This window comes from Schistocerca gregaria, chromosome 10 (assembly GCF_023897955.1).
Source record: "Schistocerca gregaria isolate iqSchGreg1 chromosome 10, iqSchGreg1.2, whole genome shotgun sequence".
NCBI classification, from domain to species: Eukaryota; Metazoa; Arthropoda; class Insecta; order Orthoptera; family Acrididae; genus Schistocerca; species Schistocerca gregaria.
Window position 1 is genome coordinate 25,827,865 of NC_064929.1, and position 21,983 is coordinate 25,849,847.

Here is a 21,983-nt window from a genome sequence, read left to right on the forward strand (position 1 = left end):
GTTTATAACGGATTTGATAGTGAAATACTGTTAATGAAGGTGGATTTGATAGTAATTTAATTTATTTAATTTAACTGATATTGGCTCTGAGATGTGTACACATCGCCCGTTGCTCTCATTATTGATTATTCTATTCTATTTTAAAGTAGCTTCAATTTAGATGAGATAAGTCGTAACATAGTACATGTACTGGAAAGTGTATCTAGGAAGAGTTTCAAGATATAACTTATTAGTAAAGTGTTTCATTTACACTGAAAATTTTTCTGTGCAAATCAGGATATCTTGTTTATTTATTTTATTATATTTATTTTTTGTTTATTTAATTATTTAATATAAGTAATTTTATTGTATTTTTGTCTTAGTATAGTTTATAGAATTGATTTTTTAAATTATAGTGTATTGGTAATGTAAGTGTTTTATGAAATATTATTTTAAATTTTTTTAAGTAGATTTTATTTATTGTACCTTTTGTATCAGAGTTTATCAAAATTTTAGTATTTATTTTACTTGTCTCGATTTGGGTTGATTTATAAATAATTTATAGTTAATGTATCATAATTATTATTAAATTATGTATAGAAATGAGATGTTAATCGTTTCCCAAGTTATCTAGTTTCTTAAGAAAAAATTTAATTTTTTAAAGTTATTTGTTTTTATTTAATTTTTTAAGTAAAAATATTAACTTATTTATTCTTTAAGGGATAAGCTTTGAAGTTAATAACCTATAATTTATTTTATAGAAATATAATAGTAAGCTTTAAACTAGCTATCTTTAAGATTACGTTTTAGTTCATTATATTTTATCTTGATTTTATAAATATTTTAGGTTTTTTATTAAGATTATTAATTTAATTTTAAAATTTTAGTAATAATGATAGAATTAGTATATTTATTTGTATGAAATTTTTACCTTGTGAACTTATTATAAGGAACTAGGCAAAATTGATTTCCGCCTGTTTATCAAAAACATGTCCTCTTGTTTATACTTTGAGGTCTGGCCTGCTCACTGAGCGTTTTTTTAGAGAGCCGCGGTATTTTGACCGTGCAAAGGTAGCATAATCATTAGTCTCTTAATTACTGGCGGGAATGAATGGCTTGACGAGAAATCAACTGTTTCTTAATAAATTTTTGAATTTAACTTTTGAGTCAAAAGGCTTAAATTCTTCTTTAGGACGAGAAGACCCTATAGAGCTTGACCATTTTACTTTTATATAGTTTTTTGTTTGTCTTTCTATATTTAATGATGATGTTTTGTTGGGGTGACATGAAGAATAGATAAACTCTTCATTATTATATCATTTATTTATGTTTGTTATTTTGATCCATAATTTATGATCATAAGATTAAGTTACCTTAGGGATAACAGCGTAATTGTTTTTGAGAGCTCATATCGACAAAGCAGATTGCGACCTCGATGTTGGATTAAGAAAAATTTTTGGTGCAGGAGCCCAATGATTAGGTCTGTTCGACCTTTAAATTCTTACTTGATCTGAGTTCAGACCGGCGTGAGCCAGGTCGGTTTCTATCCTAAGATTATTTATCCATATTAGTACGAAAGGACCATATGGTTAAAATATTTTCTGTTATACTGATTAATATTAATTTATTTACTATTTTGACAGATTAATGTGTTGAATTTAGAATTCGTTTATGTAGATTTTTTTCTACAAATAGTATTGATACTTTATGATTTATTTATATTTATTTTGAATTTTCTTTTATTGGTTATTTGTGTTTTAATTAGTGTTGACTTTTTAACTTTATTAGAGCGTAAGGTTTTAGGTTATATTCAGATTCGAAAGGGTCCAAATAAGGTAGGTTTTGTTGGAATTCCTCAGCCATTTAGAGATGCTATTAAGTTAATTTGTAAGGAGCAGCCAATTCCTATTATATCTAATTACCTACTTTATTATTTTTCCCCTGTTTTTAATTTAATGATTTCTTTAGCCGTTTGAGTAATTTTTCCTTATTTAACATATATGTGTCCATTTTCTTATGGATTTTTATTTTTTTATGTTGTACTAGGTTAGGTGTTTATACTGTTATAATTGCTGGTTGATCTTCTAATTCAAATTATTCATTATTAGGTAATCTTCGTTCTGTTGCTCAAACAATTTCTTATGAAGTTAGTTTAGCTCTAATTTTATTGTCTTTAATTATTTTAATTGGTAGTTTTAATATGTTTGATTTTATAAACTATCAGCTTTATTGTTGATTTATTATTATTTCTTTTCCTTTAGCTTTAGCTTGTTTTGCTTCTTGTTTAGCTGAAACTAATCGTACTCCTTTTGATTTTGCTGAAGGGGAATCTGAGTTAGTTTCAGGATTTAATATTGAGTATGGTGCGGGTGGTTTTAGTTTAATTTTTTTAGCTGAATATACTAGAATTGTCTTCATAAGAATATTATTGGCTTTAATTTTTTTAGGTGGTGATTTTTATTCTTTTATATTTTTTATTAAGCTTGCTATTATATCTTTTGGTTTTATTTGGGTTCGTGGAACATTACCACGGTTTCGTTATGATATATTAATGTACTTAGCTTGAAAAAGTTTTTTACCTTTATCTTTGAATTTTTTTATTTTCTTTGTTGGTTCAAAGATTTTATTTATATCATTTGTTAAGCGAAATTTTTTGAGAAAAGTTAATAGAAGAGTTAAACTTCTAATTTTATGTTTTCAAAACATATGCTTTTCCTAAGCTAATTAACTTTATTCCTTAATTAATTTATCTCATGCATTTGCGACATGGACATTAATTAAGAAATATGTAAAGTAGATAGTTGTTAAGATTTGACCTGTTATAATATAAGGTTCTTCAACAGGTCGTTTACCAATTCACGTTAGTAAGCATACAACAACTACTATAATTCAGAATAAAATTTGATTAATAGGGTAAAATTGAATGCCTCGGAATGGTGTTTTATTATAAAATGGTGAAATTATTAAGATTCTAATTGATAAAAATAATACAATAACACCTCCTAATTTATTAGGGATAGATCGTAGAATTGCATATGCAAATAGGAAATATCACTTTGGTTGAATGTGAACTGGTGTTACTAATGGGTTGGCAGGTACAAAGTTATCTGGATCTCCTAATAGGTAAGGATTGATTAAACATAGTATAATTAATAATGATGTTATTATTACAAATGTAATAGAATCCTTAAAGGTAAAGTATGGATGGAATGGAATTTTTTCAATATCTCCATTTAGTCCAAGAGGATTATTAGATCCTGTTTGGTGAAGAAAAAATAAATGAATTGCTGCTATAGCAGCAATAATAAATGGTAATACAAAATGGAATGTAAAGAATCGATTTAATGTTGGATTATCAACAGCGAATCCTCCTCATACTCATTGGACTAAATCTGTTCCTAAGTATGGGATTGCTGATAATAAATTAGTAATTACTGTTGCACCTCAAAATGATATTTGGCCTCAGGGTAAGACATATCCCATAAATGCAGTTGCTATAACTAAAAATAAAATCACTGTACCAATTATTCAGGTATGTATATATATATATATAAGATCCGTAGTAAATTCCCCTTCCTACATGTAAGTAAATACAAATAAAAAATATAGATGCTCCATTTGCATGTAAGGTTCGGATAATTAAACCATTATTTACGTCTCGGCAGATGTGTACTACACTACTGAATGCTATTTCAATATTTGATGTATAATGTATAGCTAAAAATAGTCCAGTTACGATTTGAATTACCAAACATAACCCTAATAGGGATCGAAAATTTCATCAAAATGAAATATTTGTTGGGGCAGGTAAGTCAATTAAAGAGTTATTAATAATTTTAATTAAAGGATGTCTTAATCGTAAGGGTTTATTCATTAGTAATTATCTTATTTTACGAATAGGTCCCTGATTAATATTAGTGATTTTAACAACTGCTAGTAGTGCTAAAAATAAATAAATTATTATTATTATTGTAATAATGAATGTTGGTCTGTTATATAATTTTTCTAAAGATATTGTTATTTCTTGATAATTGATTGAATTATCAATATTTATAGTTTCGGTGTTTTTGAAAAAGTCTATAAATATAGATATAACTAGAATAATGAATATTGATATGATAAATACTCACATTATTAATGTAATAATTATAGTAATTGATTTAGGCTGAAATATTTCGTTTGATGCAATTCTTGTAATGTAAATAAATAATACTAGTATACCACCAAGAAATGTTAAAAATAAAATATATGATAATCAATATCTTTCTATTATTGTTCCTGTTATTAATCCAACTAGGAAGGTTTGAAGGATAATAAAAAGCATTATTGATATTGGGTGTCTTAATTTAATAAAATTAATATTTATTACATTTGATAATGATATAATTATTATTTCGATCATTTCAGGGGTTAGTTTATTTAAAATATCGGTTTTGGGGACCGATGATGGAAGCTTTTCCACCTCTGAAGTTTTAAAAGTGGGGGCTGGACTTATTTCCGGTTTACAAGACCGGCGTTTTTTTTAAACTATTAAAACTAATGTTTATATTCTCTATGTTTACTTCTTTATTGATTTATTTTGCTGGTGTTTATGTTTTTTCTTCTAAACGTAAACATTTATTAATGGTTCTTTTGAGATTAGAATATATTGTTCTTTCTTTATTTATATTAGTTATTGTTTTTCTTATTGAGTTTGATTATGATTATTTTTTTCCTGTTATTTTTTTAGTTTTTTCTGTTTGTGAGGGTGCTTTAGGTCTTTCTATTTTAGTTTCAATAATTCGTTCTCATGGTAATGATTTTTTTAATTCTTTTGGTTTATCTTTATGTTAAAGTATTTATTTATAACTATTTTTTGATCCCTCTTTGGTTATTAAATAATTGTTGATGGTTGGTTCATTCTTTAATGTTTCTGTCGAGTTTTGTGTTTATAATTTGTGTTTATTCATATGCTGATTTGAATATAATTAGATATTATTTTGGTATTGATTATTTTTCTTTTAGTTTAATTTTGCTTTTTTTTTTGATTTGTTCTTTAATAATCACTGCTAGAGGTTCAGTTTATTTAAGTTCATATCATACTAATTTTTTTGATTTTAATAATTATGCTTTACTGTTCATTTGCTAGATTAAGTCTTCTTTCTTTTTATATTTTTTTTGAGGCTAGATTAGTTCCTACTTTACTTTTAATTTTGGGTTGGGGTTATCAACCTGAGCGTTTGCAGGCTGGTGTTTATTTAATTTTTTATACTTTGGTTGCTAGATTACCTTTATTATTAGTTTTATTTAAGGTTTATGATTTTTCTAATACTTTATATTTTCCTTTATTAGTTGATTTTGGTTCTTATTATTTTATGTTTTATGTATTTGTAATTTTGGTTTTTTTAGTTAAGATACCTATGTTTTTGGTTCATTTATGACTTCCTAAGGCTCATGTAGAGGCCCCTATTTCAGGTAGAATGATTCTTGCTGGTGTTTTATTAAAGTTAGGTGGTTATGGTATTTTTCGTGTTTTAAAGGTTATTTCTTATTTGGGTTTAAAGTTTAATTATTTTTGATTATCTTTGGGTTTATCTGGGGGTGTTATTGTAAGATTTATTTGTTTTCGTCAGGTTGATTTAAAGTCTTTAATTGCATATTCTTCTGTTCTCTTTCTCTAATGGTTGGTCATGGTTTATGTTCTTCTGGTTTATTTTGTTTATCTAATATTATTTATGAACGTTTAGGTAGACGAAGATTATTAATTAACAAGGGTATAATTAATTTGATGCCAAGAATGGCTTTATGATGATTTCTTTTAAGATCATCAAATATGGCTGCTCCTCCTTCTTTAAATTTGGTAGGTGAAATTAGATTATTAGATAGAATTATATCTTGATCTTCTTTTAGATTCTTTGCTTTGATTTTTTTATCTTTTTTTAGAGCTGTTTATACTTTGTATATATATTCTTATACTCAGCATGCTTAAGTAATTTAATTAAAAATATTGTTTTGTGGAATCAATGATATGAAGTTTTTCATCTTAGGCCGTGAATTTATTTTCTATTTGTTCTTTGAGTTTTTTTTCTTTGCTTTTTTCGAGAACTATAATTTTTATTTTAGGTATTTATTATTTAATAATTGATTATAGAGTTTTTGTTGAGTGAGAGCTTTTCAATTTAAATGGTTCTTTAGTTGTTATAACTTTAATTTTGGATTGAATATCTCTTATTTTTATATCTTTTGTTATATGTAATTCTTCTTTGGTTATTTATTATAGAGAGGATCATATATCTGGTGAAAAGAATATAAATCGTTTTATTATTATTGTTTTAATATTTATTCTTTCTATAGGTTTTTTAATTATTAGTCCTAATTTAATTAGAATTTTATTAGGTTGAGATGGTTTAGGTTTAGTTTCTTATTGTTTAGTTATTTATTATCAAAATGTAAAATCTTATAGAGCTGGTATATTAACTTCACTTTCTAATCGTATTGGTGATGTTGCTATTTTAATTTCTATTGCATGAATGTTAAATTTTGGTGGTTGAAATTATATTTATTATTATGATTTTATTTCTAATTCTTTTGAAATAAAGCTCATTACTATATTAATTGTTTTAGCAGCTATAACTAAGAGAGCTCAGATTCCTTTCTCTTCATGACTTCCTGCTGCTATAGCAGCTCCTACTCCTGTTTCTGCTTTAGTTCATTCTTCTACTCTTGTTACTGCTGGTGTTTATTTATTAATTCGTTTTAGACCAATATTAGATACTTATAATTGTGGTTGATTTTTACTTTTAATTGGTTGTATAACTATATTTATGGCTGGATTGGGCGCTAATTTTGAATTTGATTTGAAGAAGATTATTGCTCTTTCTACTTTAAGACAACTTGGTTTAATAATAAGAATTTTGGCTATGGGTTATCCAAAGCTTGCATTTTTTCATTTATTGGCCCATGCTTTATTTAAGGCATTAATATTTATATGTGCAGGTTCAATAATTCATAATTTGAAGGATTTTCAGGATATTCGTTTTATAGGATCAATTGTTAATTTCATACCTTTAACTTCAGTTTGTTTTAATGTTTCTATTTTATCTTTGTGTGGAATACCTTTTTTAGCGGGATTTTATTCAAAGGATTTAATTCTTGAGATGGTTTGTTTAAGATGAATTAATTGTTTAATTTTTTTTCTTTATTTTTTTTCTACTGGTTTAACTGCTTCTTGTTCTTTTCCTTTGTTTTATTATTCAATATCTGGAAATAATAATTTTTATTCTAGATTTTCTTTTGATGATAAGGGTTATTATATTTCATTTGGATTAATTGGTCTATTGTTTGTTGCTGTTTTTGGTGGTAGTCTTTTATCTTGATTAATTTTTCCTATTCCTCATGTGATTGCTTTACCTTATTATTTAAAGTTTTTAACTATTACAGTTGTTATTTTAGGTGCTTATTTAGGTTATCTTATTTCTAATTTTGATTTTTCTCATAATTTATTTTCTTTAAGTATACTTTCTTTTGTCAGATTTGCTGGTTCTATATGATTTATACCTTTTCTTTTAACTAAGATTATTAGATATATTCCTTTAAAAATAGGTTATTATTCATCTAAGTCATTTGATTATGGTTGGGGTGAATTACTTGGTGGTCAAGGTTTATATAGATTATTTATTTATTTAATTGGTTATATTCAAGGTTGATATGATTCTAATTTCAAGATTTATCTTTTAACTTTTATTTTTTGAATATTTATTTTGGTAATATTATTTTTCGTTTACTTAAATAGCTTATAATTAGAGCGTGACACTGAAGATGTTAAGGAAGTATTTTTACTTTTAGGTATTTATAAATATAGATATATTATTTTTACAGTGAAAATGTAATGTTTTATTTAAACTATATAAATTTTAGAAATGTTAACGGAGTTTAACCGCTAATATAAAAAGTTAGCAGCTTTCATATTGGCTTTACATTTCCTTAATTGGAACTATTATAGTTCAATTATATTATTAACAGTAATACGCCTCTTTTTGGCTTCAATTAATAGGAATAAGGGTAGTATATACCAATCTTCCAGGTCGAAACTGACTGCAATATTTCGTTTCTTATTCTATTTAAGGTTGATTGATATTATCAATACTTTTTGAATGCAACCCAAATGTTATGTTTAACTACAACCCTTTATTCTGTTCATTGTAATGCTCCTTGATTTCATTCATGGTATAGTCCACCTAGTAGAACTAGAATAAAAAATATTGTTGATACTGTTCAGATTATAATGTCTGATGTTTTAAAAATAATTACAATTGGTAGAATTAGTGCAATTTCTACATCAAAAATTAAAAAGATTACTGCGATTAGGAAGAATCGTAGTGAGAATGGTATTTGTGCTGATCTTTTTGGATCAAACCCACATTCAAATGGTGATCTTTTTTCTCGATCATTAATTAATTTTTTTGATAGTGTTGTTGCCAGGATTATAACAATTATTGGAATAATAAATCTAATGAAAACTCTTGTGGATAGAATTAGAATTGTTTTTCTTGATTTATATCAAGCTTTCTGATTGGAAGTCAAATGTACTATTTATACTAGAAAAACAATTATCTACCTCATCAATAAATAGAGATATATAAGAATAATCATACTACGTCTACGAAGTGTCAGTATCATGCTGCTGCTTCACATCCAAAGTGGTGTCTTGGTGAGAATTGATTTATTGAGTGTCGAAGTAGACATGTTGATAAAAAGATTGTTCCAATAATTACGTGTAGACCGTGGAATCCTGTTGCAACAAAGAATGTTGACCCATAAACTGCATCTGCAATGGTAAAAGGTGCTTCTCAATATTCATATGCTTGGAGTATTGTAAAGTATAGTCCTAATAACACTGTGAAGAATAATCCTTGTAGTGCTTGAGTATGATTAGATTCCATTAAACTATGATGTGCTCATGTTACTGTTACTCCTGATGCTAAAAGAATAGCTGTATTAAGTAATGGAATTTGTATAGGGTTAAAGGGTTGAATTCCTATTGGAGGTCATAGTATTCCTAGTTCAATTGTTGGTGCTAATCTTCTTCTAAAGAATGCTCAAAAAAAAGAAACGAAAAATAATACCTCTGATGCAATAAATAAAATTATTCCTCCTCGTAATCCAATTGATACAAATCCTGTATGTAATCCTTGATATGTTCCTTCTCGTACTACATCTCGTCATCATTGAAATGGTTAGTAGGGTAATTCCAAATCCAATTATAAATAAGTTAATATTAAATAGGTGGAATCATTTTGCTAGTCCTGATACTAGGACTATTGCTCCAATTGCTCCTGTTAATGGTCAAGGTCTATAGTCTACTAAGTGGAATGGGTGGTTTGAGTGAGTTGTTAACATAGGTTTAATATACTTCTCTAGAATATAGAGTTCTTAGAATTGAGAAAACATAGGCTTCAATTATTGCTACTGCTGATTCTAGAATTAATAGAAGTATTTGTCCAATAATTAGTAATGAGATTAAGTTTATTGCTATAGATGGTCCTGTGTTTCCTAATAAGGTTAATAATAAGTGTCCTGCAATTATATTTGCTGCTAACCGTACTGCTAATGTACCTGGTCGAATAACATTACTAATTGTTTCAATTAGTACTATAAATGATATTAATGCGGGTGGTGTACCTTGTGGTACAAGGAGTGTAAATATATGATTAGTATGGTTAATTCATCCAAATAATATAAATCTTAGTCATATAGGTAGGGCAATTGCAAATGTTAATGCTAAATGTCTTGTTCTAGTAAAAATATAAGGGAATAATCCTATGAAATTGTTAAATAATATTATAATAAGAATTGAGATGAAAATGAATGTTGTTCCATTAAATGATTTTGGTCCAAGTAGTGTTTTAAATTCATTATGTAAGGTTAAATTTAGTTTATTTCAGATAATGTTAATTCGTGATGGTGTAAGTCAAAATAGTGATGGGATTAATAATAGTCCTAGAAATGTTCTAGTTCAATTTAATGATAAATTAAAGATGTTAGTTGATGGGTCAAATGTTGAGAATAGATTTGTTATCATTTTCAATTTAAGTTTTTTATTTCAATTGTTCCTTTTTCTGCTCTTTTAATAAGGTTAGGTTTAAATGAGAAGAAGTTTATTTGATTAAACAAGATTAATGTAGCTGAAAATATAATGAATAGTGAGTATCATATAAGAGGGGATATTTGAGGGATTTGGATATAATTTCCCCATCAGAAGTAGTCGTTAATTTACTATTATTTGGTTTAAGAGACCATTACTTACTTTCAGTCATCTGATGAATTTCAAGGTGTACTAATTTTTTTAGTTACTTTAGATTGACACTCTAATGTTATTTATTTTAACTAACTCCTTAAATTATCTTAGATAATCACTTAATAAATAAATTTACTGAAGTTCTTTCAATTACAATTGGTATAAATCTGTGGTTTGCTCCACAGATTTCTGAGCATTGTCCAAAGAATAATCCAGGTCGATTTATTGTGAACGTTCCTTGATTTAACCGACCTGGCGTTGCATCAATTTTAACCCCTAATGCAGGAACTGCTCATGAGTGTAGAACATCTGATGCTCTTGTTAATACTCGTACTTCTGTATTTATTGGTAGGATTGTTCGGTTATCTACATCTAGCAGTCGAAATCCATCATTTTCTAGGTCTTGTTCTGGTGTTATATAAGTGTCAAATTCTACGTCTATGAAGTCTGAATATTCATATCTTCAATATCATTGTCGTCCAATGGTTTTAATTGTGATTATTGCATCTACTGAATCATCAAGTAAATATAATAGTCGTAATGATGGAAGGGCAATAAAAATTAATGTAATTGCTGGTAAAGCTGTTCAGATTGTTTCAATTAAATGTCCATGAAGTATATTACGGTTAGTATAGGCAATAAATAATATATAACTTAAGGCATAACCTACAATTACTGTAATTAATAATAATAGGACCATAGTATGATCATGAAAGAATGATATTTGTTCCATTAATGGTGAAGCTCCATCTTGAAGAGATAAATTTGATCATGTTGCCATTAATAAATATTTTCTAACAAAAGGTCAAACCTTTATTTGTAGAGCTTAAATCTACTGCACTCATCTGCCATATTAGAATCTAGAGATTAATGGTAATTCTGAGTAACTATGTTCTGCAGGAGGGTTATTTTGTAGTCATTCTGTTGATCTTCTTATGTTAGCTCTAAATATAAATGCTCGGTTTGTAACCATTCTTTCTCATATAACTACAATGAATATAATGATTCCTACAATAGAAATTGTAGACCCAATTCTTGATACTACGTTTCATGATGTATATGCGTCTGGGTAGTCTGAGTATCGTCGAGGTATTCCTGCTAATCCTAGGAAGTGTTGAGGAAAGAATGTTAAGTTTACTCCAATGAATATAATTGTAAATTGGATTTTTAATCATTTATTATTTATAGTTAATCCTGTAAATAGTGGATATCATTGAATGACACCTCCTATAATTGCAAATACTGCTCCTATAGATAATACATAATGAAAGTGGGCTACTACATAATATGTATCATGTAATACAATATCAAGTGATGAATTTGCTAATACTAATCCTGTTAATCCACCAATTGTAAATAGGAAAATAAATCCTAGAGCTCATAATAATGGTGGATTGAACTTGAATTTAGTTCCATATAATGTAGCTAATCATCTAAATACCTTAATTCCTGTAGGTACAGCAATAATTATTGTTGCTGATGTAAAATATGCTCGTGTGTCAACATCCATTCCTACTGTAAATATATGATGTGCTCATCCAATAAATCCTATTAGTCCAATTGATAGTATAGCATAAATTATACCTAATGTTCCAAATGATTCAATTTTTCCTCTTTCTTGACAATATGTGAAATAATTCCGAACCCCGGTAGAATTAAAATATAAACTTCTGGGTGTCCAAAGAATCAAAATAGATGTTGATATAGAATTGGGTCACCCCCTCCTGCAGGGTCAAAGAATGATGTATTTAAATTTTGATCTGTTAATAATATAGTAATAGCTCCTGCTAAAACTGGAAGTGAAAGAAGGAGAAGTAATGCTGTAATAGCTACTGATCATACAAATAAAGGTGTTTGATCTAAAGTTATACTTTCTGATCGTATATTAATTGCTGTTGTAATGAAATTTACTGCACCAAGAATAGATGATACACCTGCTAAGTGTAGTGAAAAAATAGCTAGATCTACAGATGCACCCCCGTGTGCAATAGCTCCTGCTACAGGAGGGTAAACTGTTCATCCTGTACCAGCACCATTATCTACTATAGAAGATGTAAGAAGAAGGGTTAGTGAAGGTGGTAGTAATCAAAAACTTATATTATTTATTCGTGGAAATGCTATATCTGGTGCACCAATTATTAGTGGAACAAGTCAATTACCAAATCCACCAATTATAATAGGTATTACTATAAAGAAAATTATTACGAATGCGTGAGCTGTAATAATAACATTATAAATCTGGTCATCCCCAATTAGAGATCCGGGTTGACCAAGTTCAGCACGAATAAGTATTCTTATTGATGTTCCTACTATTCCTGCTCATGCTCCAAATAGAAAATATAAAGTACCAATGTCCTTATGGTTTGTTGAGAATAATCATTTTTGCGGTAAGATGGCTGAATTTTAGGTGGTAGACTGTAAATCTACTTATGAGATGTTTTCTCTCTTATCATATTTAGGTCTTATATTCAATTATGATTCTAGACTGCAATTGTAGAGGTGTAAAATTTTACTAAGGCCTAAAAGATTATTCCTTTAATTATAACTTTGAAGGTTATTAGTTTGATTAACTTAAGTCCTTAGTATAATGAAATTAAGGTTGATGTTGAAATCAATCCTATTGTTGAAATTATTACTGTTATAGGAAGAATGATTCTTGATTTTTGGGACTTTATCTTTATAGATCACGAATTTTCTGTGTATGATATAATTAGAGCTGAGAATCTAATACGTATATAGTAGTAGAGTGTAATTGTAGTTAATACAACTATAATAGTTATAATAGTTGTTATATTGTTTTCTATTAACGATTGTTACAATTCATTTTGGTAAGAATCCAAGGAATGGTGGTAGTCCACCTAAAGATAATAAAGATAAGAATATTATGAATTTAATTTGGGTTTTTATATTTCTGGCTGAATAAATTTGATTTATGAAAAATAAATTTATTTGCTTAAATAATAAAACTATAATTAATCTTAATAGTGAGTAAATAATGAAGTATAGTTCTCAGATGTTTTCTCTGACTGTTAATGATCTAATTATTCAACCTAGATGTCTGATTGATGAATATGCTAAAAGTTGTCGTAAGGATGTTTGATTTAAACCTCCTATTGCCCCAATAATAATTCTTAAGATAATAATTGTTCAAATAAAAGTTCTTAATTGAATACAATAGGATAAGACCATTATTGGGGCGATTTTTTTGTCATGTTATTAATGTTAAACAATTATTTCATCTTGATGCTCCTATAACTTCTGGAAATCAGAAATGGAAAGGTGCAGCTCCAATCTTTAATAATAGTCTAGATCTAATTATTATTGATGGGATAAATTCTGTTTCCCATCCCATGGGATATTTTATTTGAATCAGCAAAATTGAAAATAATAATATTGTCGATGCTATTGCTTGGACAATAAAATATTTAATTGATGATTCGTTTATTATTATATTTTTATTTCTTGTTAGGAGCGGAATAAATGAAAGTAAGTTGATCTCAAGTCCTATTCAAACGCCAAATCAGGAATTTGATGAAATGGACAGCATCATTCCTATCATTAATGTAGATAGGAAGAGAAGTTTTGTAGAGTTGTTGGTCATTAAAAAGGAGAGGATTGATACCTCTATAAATGGGGTATGAACCCATTAGCTTGTTTAGCTTACCTTTTTACATTAAGGTGTATGATGCACGTTAGTTTTTGATACTAAAGGAGGTAGTTTAATTCTATCTTATGTAATTTTAATGAAGGTAATTTTATTTACTCTATTTACCCTATCAAGGTAACCCTATAATCAGGCACTTCATTTATTTAATATATAAATCGAAAGTTTTTTTTTGAAATTCTTTTATGTATTATTTTGTATAATTAGAATTAATTTATCCTGCTCCTTTTTTTTATATATATATATAATAAATAATTTATATTAATATATTACATTTCATTAAAATTAAAAGATTATAAGTTCATCTTATTATTATTAATTGATTATTATAATACATTCATTTACCTAGGATTATAGCTACTTATGTTTTTAGCTTAAAATAGGTTATTATAATATAATATATATAATAATATGAAATTTAATATTTAATATTATTATAATTGGATATAATAAATAAAATTATTAATTTTAAATATAAAATAATATAATAATATAAATAATTATATTAATTATAATAATATAATTAACCTAAATTATCTATAATTAGATTATTTAACTAATATATATATAAGTTAACTTAATATAAAAAAAGAAATCATATTAATAACATATTATATTAAATTACATAATTGTATAAAATATATTTATTATAATATTTAATCTTTCTTTATTTATTAGGGAAAAGAAAGATTAAATAAGAAAGAATATAATACATTTATTGCTATACAAGTTCCATATTAATCTTTAATTATATATAATAGAGAAGTTGTTGTGGTCATACAGGGGAGCGTTTCTTTTTTTTTGTTAATGTTTGTGGTTTTTTCTTTTTTTTTCTTTAAATATTTGAATCTTTTATTTTTTCCTGATTTAATAAATTTAAAAATTTCTTATTTTTTATTTTTAAAAGTTTTATTCTTGCTTGTTTATTCACTTTTTCATTGTATTATATGTAAGTTTTGTTAGACTAAATGTTCTTTTTGCAGTAATTTGATTTAATTATCAAGTGATTTTGGATTTAGCAATTGATTTAGTATCGGCATAATTCGTGCCAGCAGCCGCGGTTATACAATTGATACAAGTGAATATTATTGGTTAAAGCAGTTGTTTATACTATTAGGGTTGAAATATAAATTTGTAAGGTGAAATGTTAAAATTTATTTGTGGCCCTTTTTATGAATCTGTGAAATTTAAATAATAAACTAGGATCAGATACCCTATTATTTTAAATGTTAATCATATTTACCAGGGTACTATTAGTTAAGGTCTTTAAACCCAAAGAATTTGGCGGTATCTCATTCCATTCAGAGGAACCTACCCCATGATTGAAAATACACGATTTACTCTACTTAATTTATTTGTTTATATATCTCCGTTATCAGAGAATCTTTTTAGAGTTATAATTCTCAAGATTTATAATTATAAAATATTTCAGGTCAAGGTGCAGCTTATAGTTAAGAGGAGGTGGGTTACAATAGATTTTTGTTTATAACGGATTTGATAGTGAAATACTGTTAATGAAGGTGGATTTGATAGTAAATTAATTTATTTAATTTAACTGATATTGGCTCTGAGATGTGTACACATCGCCCGTCGCTCTCATTATTGATTATTCTATTCTATTTTAAAGTAGCTTCAATTTAGATGAGATAAGTCGTAACATAGTAGATTGACTGGAAAGTGTATCTAGGAAGAGTTTCAAGATATAACTTATTAGTAAAGTGTTTCATTTACACTGAAAATTTTTCTGTGCAAATCAGGATATCTTGATTATTTATTTTATTATTTTTATTTTTTGTTTCTTTAATTATTTAATATAAATAATTTTATTGTATTTTTGTCTTAGTATATTTTATAGAATTGATTTTTTAAATTATAGTGTATTGGTAATGTAAGTGTTTTATGAAATATTATTTTAAATTTTTTTAAGTAGATTTTATTTATTGTACCTTTTGTATCAGGGTTTATCAAAATTTTAGTATTTATTTTACTTGTCTCGATTTGGGTTGATTTATAAATAATTTATAGTTAATGTATCATAATTATTATTAAATTATTTATAGAAATGAGATGTTAATCGTTTTCCAAGATATCTAGTTTCTTAAGAAAAAATTTAATTTTTTAAAGTTATTTGTTTTTATTTAATTTTTTAAGTAAAAATATTAACTTATTTATTCTTTAAGGGATAAGCTTTGAAGTTAATAACCTATAATTTATTTTATAGAAATATAATAGTAAGCTTTAAACCAGCTATCTTTAAGATTACGTTTTAGTTCATTATTTTTTATTTTGATTTTATAAATATTTTAGTTTTTTTATTAAGATTATTAATTTAATTTTAAAATTTTTTTAATAATGATAGAATTTGTATATTTATTTGTATGAAATTCTTACCTTGTGAACTTATTATAAGGAAAAATTGATTTCCGTCTGTTTATCAAAAACATGTCCTCTTGTTTATACTTTGAGGTCTGGCCTGCTCACTGAGCGTATTTTTAAAGAGCCGCGGTATATTGACCGTGCAAAGGTAGCATAATCATTTGTCTCTTAATTAGTGGCTGGAATGAATGGCTTGACGAGAAATCAACTGTCTCTTAATAAATTTTTGAATTTAACTTTTGAGTCAAAAGGCTTAAATTCTTCTTTAGGACGAGACGACCCTATAGAGCTTGACATTTTACTTTTATATAGTTTTTTGTTTGTCTTTCTATATTTAATGATGATGTTTTGTTGGGGTGACATGAAGAATAGATAAACTCTTCATTATTATATCATTTATTTATGTTTGTTATTTTGATCCATAATTTATGATCATAAGATTAAGTTACCTTAGGGATAACAGCGTAATTGTTTTTGAGAGCTCATATCGACAAAGCAGACTGCGACCTCGATGTTGGATTAAGAAAAATTTTGGGTGCAGGAGCCCAATGATTAGGTCTGTTCGACCTTTAAATTCTTACTTGATCTGAGTTCAGACCGGCGTGAGCCAGGTCGGTTTCTATCCTAAGATTATTAATCCATATTAGTACGAAAGGACCATATGGTTAAAATATTTTTTGTCATATTGATTAATATTAATTTATTTACTATTTTGACATATTAATGTGTTGAATTTAGAATTCGTTTATGTAGATTTTTTTCTACAAATAGTATTGATACTTTATGATTTAATTATATTTATTTTGAATTTTCTTTTATTGGTTATTTGTGTTTTAATTAGTGTTGCCTTTTTAACTTTATTAGAGCGTAAGGTTTTAGGTTATATTCAGATTCGAAAGGGTCCAAATAAGGTAGGTTTTGTTGGAATTCCTCAGCCATTTAGAGATGCTATTAAGTTAATTTGTAAGGAGCAGCCAATTCCTATTATATCTAATTACCTACTTTATTATTTTTCCCCTGTTTTTAATTTAATGATTTCTTTAGCCGTTTGAGTAATTTTTCCTTATTTAACTTATATGTGTTCTTTTTCTTATGGATTTTTATTTTTTTTCTTGTACTAGGTTAGGTGTTTATACTGTTATAATTGCTGGTTGATCTTCTAATTCCAATTATTCATTATTAGGTTCTCTTCGTTCTGTTGCTCAAACAATTTCTTATGAAGTTAGTTTAGCTTTAATTTTATTGTCTTTAATTATTTTAATTGGTAGTTTTAATATGTTTGATTTTATAAACTATCAGCTTTATTGTTGATTTATTATTATTTCTTTTCCTTTAGCTTTAGCTTGTTTTGCTTCTTGTTTAGCTGAAACTAATCGTACTCCTTTTGATTTTGCTGAAGGGGAATCTGAGTTAGTTTCAGGATTTAATATTGAGTATGGTGCGGGTGGTTTTACTTTAATTTTTTAGCTGAATATACTAGAATTGTCTTCATAAGAATATTATTGGCTTTAATTTTTTTAGGTGGTGATTTTTATTCTTTTATATTTTTTATTAAGCTTGCTATTATATCTTTTGGTTTTATTTGGGTTCGTGGAACATTACCACGGTTTCGTTATGATAAATTAATGTACTTAGCTTGAAAAAGTTTTTTACCTTTATCTTTGAATTTTTTTATTTTCTTTGTTGGTTTAAAGATTTTATTTATCTCATTTGACTAGTGAAATTTTTTGAGAAAAGTTAATAGAAGAGTTAAACTTCTAATTTAATGTTTTAAAAACATATGCTTTTCCTAAGCTAATTAACTTTATTCCTTAATTAATTTATCTCATGCATTTGCGACATGGACATTAATTAAGAAATATGTAAAGTAGATAATTTTTAAGATTTGACCTGTTATAATATAAGGTTCTTCAACAGGTTGGCAGGTACAAAGTTATCTGGATCTCCTAATAGGTAAGGATTGATTAAACATAGTATAATTAATAATGATGTTATTATTACAAATGTAATAGAATCCTTAAAGGTAAAGTATGGATGGAATGGAATTTTTTCAATATCTCCATTTAGTCCAAGAGGATTATTAGATCCTGTTTGGTGAAGAAAAAATAAATGAATTGCTGCTATAGCAGCAATAATAAATGGTAATACAAAATGGAATGTGAAGATTCGATTTAATGTTGCATTATCAACAGCGAATCCTCCTCATACTCATTGGACTAAATCTGTTCCTAAGTATGGGATTGCTGATAATAAATTAGTAATTACTGTTGCACCTCAAAAAGATATTTGGCCTCAGGGTAAGACATATCCTATAAATGCAGTTGCTATAACTAAAAATAAAATCACTGTACCAATTATTCAGGTATGTATATATATATAAGATCCGTAGTAAATTCCCCGTCCTACATGTAAGTAAATACAAATAAAAAATATAGATGCTCCATTTGCATGTAAGGTTCAGATAATTCAACCATTATTTACGTCTCGGCAGATGTGTACTACACTACTGAATGCTATTTCAATATTTGATGTATAATGTATAGCTAAAAATAGTCCAGTTACGATTTGAATTACCAAACATAACCCTAATAGGGATCCAAAATTTCATCAAAATGAAATATTTGTTGGGGCAGGTAAGTCAATTAAAGAGTTATTAATAATTTTAATTAAAGGATGTCTTAATCGTAAGGGTTTATTCATTAGTAATTATCTTATTTTACGAATAGGTCCCTGATTAATATTAGTGATTTTAACAACAGCTAGTAGTGCTAAAAATAAATAAATTATTATTATTATTGTAATAATGAATGTTGGTCTGTTATATAATTTTTCTAAAGATATTGTTATTTCTTGATAATTGATTGAATTATCAATATTTATAGTTTCGGTGTTTTGAAAAAGTCTATAAATATAGGTATATCTAGAATAATGAATATTGATATGATAAATACTCACATTATTAATGTAATAATTATAGTAATTGATTTAGGCTGAAATATTTCGTTTGATGCAATTCTTGTAATGTAAATAAATAATACTAGTATACCACCAAGAAATGTTAAAAATAAAATATATGATAATCAATATCTTTCTATTATTGTTCCTGTTATTAATCCAACTAGGAAGGTTTGAAGGATAATAAAAAGCATTATTGATATTGGGTGTCTTAATTTAATAAAATTAATATTTATTACATTTGATAATGATATAATTATTATTTCGATCATTTCAGGGGTTAGTTTATTTAAAATATCGGTTTTGGGGACCGATGATGGAAGCTTTTCCACCTCTGAAGTTTTAAAAGTGGGGGCTGGACTTATTTCCGGTTTACAAGACCGGCGTTTTTTTTAAACTATTAAAACTAATGTTTATATTCTCTATTTTTACTTCTTTATTGATTTATTTTGCTGGTGTTTATGTTTTTTCTTCTAAACGTAAACATTTATTAATGGTTCTTTTGAGATTAGAATATATTGTTCTTTCTTTATTTATATTAGTTATTGTTTTTCTTATTGAGTTTGATTATGATTATTTTTTCCTGTTATTTTTTTAGTTTTTTCTGTTTGTGAGGGTGCTTTAGGTCTTTCTATTTTAGTTTCAATAATTCGTTCTCATGGTAATGATTTTTTTAATTCTTTTGGTTTATCTTAATGTTAAAGTATTAATTTATAACTATTTTTTTGATCCCTCTTTGTTTATTAAATAATTGTTGATGGTTGGTTCATTCTTTAATGTTTCTGTCGAGTTTTGTGTTTATAATTTGTGTTTATTCATATGCTGATTTGAATATAATTAGATATTATTTTGGTATTGATTATTTTTCTTTTAGTTTAATTTTGCTTAGTTTTTGGATTTGTTCTTTAATAATCACTGCTAGAGGTTCAGTTTATTTAAGTTCATATCATTCTAATTTTTTTGTTTTTATGGTTTTGATTTTAATAATTATGCTTTACTGTTCATTTGCTAGATTAAGTCTTCTTTCTTTTTATATTTTTTTTGAGGCTAGATTAGTTCCTACTTTACTTTTAATTTTGGGTTGGGGTTATCAACCTGAGCGTTTGCAGGCTGGTGTTTATTTAATTTTTTATACTTTGGTTGCTAGATTACCTTTATTATTAGTTTTATTTAAGGTTTATGATTTTTCTAATACTTTATATTTTCCTTTATTAGTTGATTTTGGTTCTTATTATTTTATGTTTTATGTATTTATAATTTTGGCTTTTTTAGTTAAGATACCTATGTTTTTGGTTCATTTATGACTTCCTAAGGCTCATGTAGAGGCCCCTATTTCAGGTAGAATGATTCTTGCTGGTGTTTTATTAAAGTTAGGTGGTTATGGTATTTTTCGTGTTTAAAGGTTATTTCTTATTTGGGTTTAAAGTTTAATTATTTTTGATTATCTTTGGGTTTATCTGGGGGTGTTATTGTAAGATTTATTTGTTTTCGTCAGGTTGATTTAAAGTCTTTAATTGCATATTCTTCTGTTCTCTTTCTCTAATGGTTGGTCATGGTTTATGTTCTTCTGGTTTATTTTGTTTATCTAATATTATTTATGAACGTTTAGGTAGACGAAGATTATTAATTAACAAGGGTATAATTAATTTGATGCCAAGAATGGCTTTATGATGATTTCTTTTAAGATCATCAAATATGGCTGCTCCTCCTTCTTTAAATTTGGTAGGTGAAATTAGATTATTAAATAGAATTATATCTTGATCTTCTTTTAGATTCTTTGCTTTGATTTTTTTATCTTTTTTTAGAGCTGTTTATACTTTGTATATATATTCTTATTCTCAGTATGGAAATTATTATTCTGGTGTTTATACTTGTTCTCTTGGTTATTTTCGTGAATATCATCTTTTACTTTTACATTGATTGCCTTTAAATATTCTCTGTTTAAAGGGTGAATATTTCTTTGTTTAGTTTGCTTAAGAATTTTAATTAAAAATATTGTTTTGTGGAATCAATGATATGAAGTTTTTCATCTTAGGCCGTGAATTTATTTTCTATTTGTTCTTTGAGTTTTTTTTCTTTGTTTTTTTTCGAGAACTATAATTTTTATTTTAGGTATTTATTATTTAATAACGGATTATAGAGTTTTTGTTGAGTGAGAGCTTTTCAATTTAAATGGTTCTATAGTTGTTATAACTTTAATTTTGGATTGAATATCTCTTATTTTTATATCTTTTGTTATATATATTTCATCTTTGGTTATTTATTATAGAGAGGATTATATATCTGGTGAAAAGAATATAAATCGTTTTATTACTATTGTTTTAATATATATTCTTTCTATAGGTTTTTTAATTATTAGTCCTAATTTAATTAGAATTTTATTAGGTTGAGATGGTTTTGGTTTAGTTTCTTATTGTTTAGTTATTTATTATCAAAATGTAAAATCTTATAGTGCTGGTATATTAACTGCACTTTCTAATCGTATTGGTGATGTTGCTATTTTAATTTCTATTGCATGAATGTTAAATTTTGGTGGTTGAAATTATATTTATTATTATGATTTTATTTCTAATTCTTTTGAAATAAAGCTCATTACTATATTAATTGTTTTAGCAGCTATAACTAAGAGAGCTCAGATTCCTTTCTCTTCATGACTTCCTGCTGCTATAGCAGCTCCTACTCCTGTTTCTGCTTTAGTTCATTCTTCTACTCTTGTTACTGCTGGTGTTTATT

At 26.4% G+C, this 21,983-nt stretch overlaps 2 long non-coding RNA genes across 2 annotated transcripts; one reads left to right on the top strand and one right to left on the bottom strand.

The window, feature by feature from the left end:
- Positions 1 to 288: 288 nt before the first annotated feature.
- Positions 289 to 17,002, top strand: LOC126293267 (uncharacterized). Its single transcript, XR_007552254.1, has 2 exons — positions 289 to 992; positions 16,386 to 17,002. It is a non-coding gene; the product is annotated as an uncharacterized LOC126293267 (long non-coding RNA).
- Positions 947 to 16,889, bottom strand: LOC126293268 (uncharacterized). Its single transcript, XR_007552255.1, has 2 exons — positions 16,803 to 16,889; positions 947 to 1,410 (listed from the first exon to the last, which is right to left on the bottom strand). It is a non-coding gene; the product is annotated as an uncharacterized LOC126293268 (long non-coding RNA).
- Positions 17,003 to 21,983: the final 4,981 nt, after the last annotated feature.